This window comes from Callionymus lyra, chromosome 19 (genome assembly GCF_982586985.1).
Source record: "Callionymus lyra chromosome 19, fCalLyr1.hap1.1, whole genome shotgun sequence".
NCBI classification, from domain to species: Eukaryota; Metazoa; Chordata; class Actinopteri; order Syngnathiformes; family Callionymidae; genus Callionymus; species Callionymus lyra.
The window spans coordinates 10,406,699-10,413,003 of record NC_141836.1 but is presented as its reverse complement, the minus strand read 5'-3'; the positions used below and the strand labels follow the sequence as shown (position 1 = coordinate 10,413,003).

Genomic DNA, 6,305 nt, shown 5'->3' with positions numbered 1-6,305 from the left:
GTGATGCTCAGCGGCAGAGGCAGCAGGGAGTAGAGGCGGAGATCACACCTGCAGTTGTAAAGTGTCTGCGGGGGCGACCGAGGTGGCAGCTGATGGAACCAGTGGGAGGCCGACGCTCCAGATAATAGCGGCAGTTTGGGGGATTTCCTGAGCGGGAAAAGCTCGGTAAAAGGATTTGGGAATTTAATTAGATCATCATTCAGACGTCTGGTCGCAATGACAGAAGTTGATGGAAACTCTAAGGGACCGTTTTGAATTATTTAAAGACTCTTTTCCCCACTTTTTAATGACTTTTACCTGCTAAACAAGGAAAGTTTTAAAATAAAATGTGAAACTAATGTGAGTAAACTTCAGAACAATAAGAATTTCCACACATTTTAAATGATTCTTAACCATAATGTGACTCATTCTAACACACACACACCTGCAACAGATGGTGCATTCAACAATTTCTCCATTTTTCACAAGCTAAATGGCATTTCAAGCACTATTACTGTAAACAGACGTTCATATTTAAGTCATAAAATGACACTTTATTCGAATTAAAGCACATTAAATCAATCAAAATGACATCGCGGGAAAATATTCAGTAAAAACACTGCAAAATCTTTAAATAAAATAATGTTTATTATGCATTTTTGGTGAACAAGCACAAAGAAAACAGTAATAAATGTGTAAACCGTGAACTGACATCATTAATAGCACAACCATATCAGACACAGTGAATATATCTTTACTTTAAGAGCGACGTTTTCTACCGAACACGGGACGTCAGAGAGAGTTTGTTTAATATTTGAGAGGTAAAATGATCCGATTTCCAATCCGTCTGCGTTCCCCGGTCGCCGGAGGAAGAAAGAAGTCGCTGATGTTCGGATGAATTATTGAACTGACGCTGATACAACTGGCAGAAGAAACTCACAGCCTGAGGAGGAATTTGTTTTTCTATTTTTTTTTTATATCGTGTTTCCTCCACACGCGACCCTGGCTCCACTCAAACCTGTCTAGTGTGTATTAAAGGCTTCAAGATTGACCCCTTCAGATGAGATCCAGGTATAATGTGAAGCAGATCCAGGATGAAAGCACATGTTTGACTCTCCTCAGCAGCACCTCTCCTGCAGGGCAGCGACAATCTGTTGAGCAAAGTTGATTATTCATTTTTTTTTCCCTCTGAAGAAAAGACGCCGAGCTTTCTCTCTCTCCGCCTGCAGGAAGACACTTGAAAGAACTTTAATGCGGCAGGACAAAAAGAAAGAAAAAAGGAGGATTCCAGCAGAGACTTTTTGTTTAATGCTGCGCTATTTCTGTCTGACGGCGACTGAAAGTGGGATTCCCTCGGGACTTTTCCCCAGCGTCACTCACATCTTGTTGAACTTTACGGGAACGATTGCATAACATTCATCCAGAGGTCTGAAGGGCTACCGTCTCAGGAATTCCGTCGTCCGACCAGCCTTTTATTCCGGTCAGAGGTCAACGCTAGAACATCTTCATGGGACAGTGAGGACCGACCTACGTTGAAGGAGACGTGAAGACCAGACCGGACGCCACCATGGGCTGCAACATGTGTGTGGTCAAGCGTCAGGAGGAGCAGTACAGGATCATGTTCCAGGTAGGACGCCTTTGTCTTGAGACTTCCTGAAACGTCAGGCAAGCATGTGACCTGAGGCTGCTCTCTCATTGGTTCCTGTGTTCCAGGTTTGAAAGCTTTTACATCAGCTTGTACATTTGGAGACACAATTAGAGACGAGACGTGAGAGATGTTGTCAATTGGCCCTGGTGTCATCTCTGGGTCAAGGTGACCTGGAGGCCCTGAAAACAAATGCGTTTGTGGTATCCCTTGTGTTTGTCTCTGAATCAATCTCCAACACTGCAAATGTATTTAGGGAAGGGGGAGGTTGTTTTTTTTGTTTTGGTCAACCTTGTTCGGGCCACTGGGTCACCTTGACCCAGAGATAACACAAGGGATAACTAAGGGAGGTATAAAAAGGGATTTTTCTTAAGATAAATATTTGATATCTAATGAACAAAAACAGAATTTCATATAGTAAACTGGACTTAATTGGTATCGTTAAAAGACTAAATAAGAGCCGGATTCAAACATAGAGTGAAGCAACCGAGCAAGAAAATACACAGAGGTTTATGAACTATTGAAGGTGAACTATTGTGAAACTCCAACTCTCCTGACTCACCCACATGTTTCAAATGTTGAAGTCTTCCTCTCCAAGATGCAGCAAGTCTCTAATCATGACCATGTTTTCAACTTCTTTATAAAGTTCCGTCTGAAATCTCAGCGAACGAGAGGTTACAAGAGCTGAGTCCATTATGACGTAATAATGGCTTCACTCCTCCCCCAGCCAGTTCTAATCACGTCTCACTTTGTTTATACAAAGAATCCCCTGGAGATAGATCGAAGATAAACATAGTGATGGACCAATCACAGCAGAGTGGGCGTGGTTATGGTGAACAAGATTTCAATCTCCAGACAAACGTGTCAAAAGTGTCAGTGGACGGGGCTTAAGATCATTTTCTAATGTACATATTTAAACGAAAAGAGTTTTGTACAAACAGACACCATTTCAATGCAGAAGCGTACAAAATCGTAAATGTCCACATTAGTTTAAAAGTTAAACTGCACTAAACCAGACAGAGATCTGACCCTGGACGACTAAGAAAGAAAAACATGAGAACGAAAAAATGTAATTCACTATAGAAACAGAGATTAACTCCTGCACAGTGTAACGCACATCAAAGGTTACAATGTGGCGCCTGTTGCTGGGGAAGAGCTGGCTTTAAGCTGTCGAGTTAATGAGTTGACGAGCTGCAGCTGCAGCAACAGGCGCCGTGGTCCTGAGTGAAATTATGGAAAAAAAAACAAGTGAAAAGACTTGTAAGCATCAGTTTTGTAGGATGGATATAGATACATTTAGATAAATAAATATAACTTAATTCCACAGTGTACAAAGGTGTTGCCTTATCATATCGTGTGTGTATCTTTGTGTCACTGAGTGTGTGCGCCATGAACAAAGAACGCTTCGGTTCACATGTTGTTGGTTTTTGTCAGCAGTTTCTTTTCCACCAGTGTTTACTGCTAATGCGGTTTGTCTTTCCTCCGCCATCCTGCCGCCGTAACTCATGTTCACACGAGTGTTGCTCACACTAGCTCTTCACTAGTGTTGTGCACGTGAGACCGGCAGAGACATGCCTGGTGTGTAGCTCCAACCCAAGAAGTGCCGCAACATGTTCAGGATCAGGGTTTGAAAAAACCGACGCCTGCTGCTGCTCCAATAATTACCAACATCGCCTTACACCTTACGTGCACGCACACATGCACACACACAACACTCACACACCGAAAGATATAATCTTCTCAAGGACACTCTAAAGGTCACGCAGGTGCGATTGTGTTAGCATACCTGCACACACTTTCAACACATTTAATTTAAGATATACCTTTAAACATCATAGCAATGGCTGGATTTATGGTGAAGGTAAAAAAAAAAGAAGAAGACGAATCTATTGGTTCGCGACCTTCACGTGCACACTTCAGCCTGCAGCGTTATTTCACAGACAAACACACACATCTCTCGTCGACATTGATATGCATCTCTAATCCCATTAATCCAACGATACACATTCCCACGCAGAATCTCTATCTCGTCTTTCTATGAAGGTTTGTCACCATCGTGAGATTAATGGTGACCATGATGGATTCTGATGACCTCACCAGGGTGAGAGCGGCGCCACTACTGGATTTTAAGTCATTTATTTGACGGTTTGTGTGACGAGATGTACTAATAAAACTGAGCGATTCCTACTTATTGTTCAAATGCACAAATATTTAACTCTTGGTTTTGAAATGGTTAGACTTTGGATGCGCCTGAATAAAATAGTAACATTTTAATGGGAACGGCAAGTGTACCTAGGTTGACTTGGAAATGTAAAGAAAAAAATTGAAGTAAAGGCAAAATTGCAATTTATATGAAATAATTAAGTTATAAGTTACAATTTATAAATAGATAAATAAATAAACGAAAATGAATTGTTGTAAATAATATAAATAAATGTACAGTATATATGCATAAACATAGCACTGTCGTTTGATTGTTAAATACTAATTTATGTATGAATTTATTTTGATATTCTGACAATTATTTGTTTATTGATAGATTTAGTTCTTTATACTGATGTAATTTATAATCTGTAGCATCGATGTACTGTAGCTGCAAATATTGCTGTCTTCGATTACGGCTACAAGTGATTTAAACACAACTTAAATGACCATTTCACAGAGAAATGTAAGTTTAAAACGATCGTTAACTACATATAAACTCTCTTGCCTGCAGTTAATACAAAACTCTTTAGCGAGAATTCTGACCCGCTCTAGTAGGAGAACTTACATTTCCCCGATCCTTAAAACTGGTCTAGAAAGACGCTTTACAAATAACCTTTACATACTTACATACTGTTTTATTGGATATTGTCTTTTTGAGTTCATTATAATGGGAGATTAATCGTCTTTAAAAATGACTTGTGATCAATTTTGTGGTTTAATTTTCTGAAACACCTTCAAACAATTTCAATCAATCAATCAATATACTTTATTGATCTCCATAGCGAAATCCCACGGAGAAATAATTTAATGACAAATAAAAAGCCTGATTAATCTGGATTAGTTCCAGGCCCTGTTTGTACAAATGATTGACAGAGAAAGGTTGTGTTTGTGAACAACTATTAAAACAAAGCTCAACCTCCTGAGAGGAGAATTTGGCAGCAACAGCGTTATCTGCCGCCGTCAGCTGTTGCTCTCTTTAGCCGTGTGTTTTCTTTGTTGGCTGCCTGGTGGACTCGTCTCTATCCCGACACGACGTTCAATCAAACGTGTGCCTTCGCATCACAGATAAGGACGATCGCGACATGAGAGTCGTGATGGAGGTTGAGGACGTGTAGATCAGCAGCGACAAGGCTACGCTAACGTTCAATGAGCCCTGAGCTAACGATGTGTTCAAGATCACCCACAACATCGAGTAAACAAACCTTTTTATTTTATCACTTTGGCGTCAGATTTATTGAGACTGTTAAACTCAGAGCAAACAGAGGAGCCTCTTCTGTTCACTTCAAGGTTTATGATACATTTATGTAATTCAATATAGTAAATCTGGTCCATTGATTTCTATTTAGGGATTAAAAACTACTATGTGGCATAACATGCGACAAACTCTGAAACTAATTTACAATTTCCTGAAACTCATTTAGAAACGCTAACACATTTGCAAACTCTGAAACACATTTAAAATTTCCTGAAACATATTTGAAACACTAACACATTTACAATTTCCTTGAACACGTTTACAAACTTTGAAACATATTTAGAAACGCTGACACATTTACAATTTCCTGAAACATACTTTGAAACTTTGAAACATATTTACAAAAAGCTAACACATTTGCAAACTCTGAAACACATTTAACATTTCCTGAAACATATTTAAAAACAGTAACACATTTACAATTTCCTGAAACACATTTACAAACTTTGAAAAATATTTAGAAACACTTACACATTTGCAAACTATGAAACACATTTAGAAACGCTAACAAATTTGCAAACTCTGAAACACATTTACAATGTCATGAAACATATTTAGAAACACTTACACATTTGCAAACTATGAAACATATTTAGAAACGCTAACAAATTTGCAAACTCTGAAACACATTTACAATGTCATGAAACATATTTAGAAACACTTACACATTTGCAAACTATGAAACACATTTAGAAACGCTTACAAATTTGCAAACTCTGAAACACATTTACAATGTCGTGAAACATATTTAGAAACACTTACACATTTGCAAACTATGAAACACATTTAGAAACGCTAACAAATTTGCAAACTCTGAAACACATTTACAATGTTGTGAAACATATTTAGAAACACTTACACATTTGCAAACTATGAAACACATTTAGAAACACTAACAAATTTGCAAACTCTGAAACACATTTACAATGTCGTGAAACATATTTAGAAACGGTAACATATTTACAATTTCCTGAAACATATTTAGAAACGCTAACAAATTAACAATGTCTAGAAACATATTTAGAAACACTTACACATTTGCAAACTATGAAACACATTTACAATGTCGTGAAACATATTTAGAAACGGTAACATATTTACAATTTCCTGAAACATATTTAGAAACGCTAACAAATTTGCAAACTCTGAAACACATTTACAATGTCATGAAACATATTTAGAAACACTTACACATTTGCAAACTATGAAACACATTTAGAA

At 38.1% G+C, this 6,305-nt stretch overlaps 1 pseudogene across 1 annotated transcript in view; it reads left to right on the top strand.

Annotated features, from left to right (window-relative positions):
* Positions 1–1,473: 1,473 nt before the first annotated feature.
* Positions 1,474–6,305, top strand: part of LOC148059444 (PDZ domain-containing protein 4-like) — a 37,392-nt pseudogene continuing 32,560 nt past the window's right edge. The window contains exon 1 of the transcript XR_015709378.1: positions 1,474–1,606. The product of XR_015709378.1 is annotated as a PDZ domain-containing protein 4-like (transcript). The remainder of the gene's footprint in view (positions 1,607–6,305) is intronic.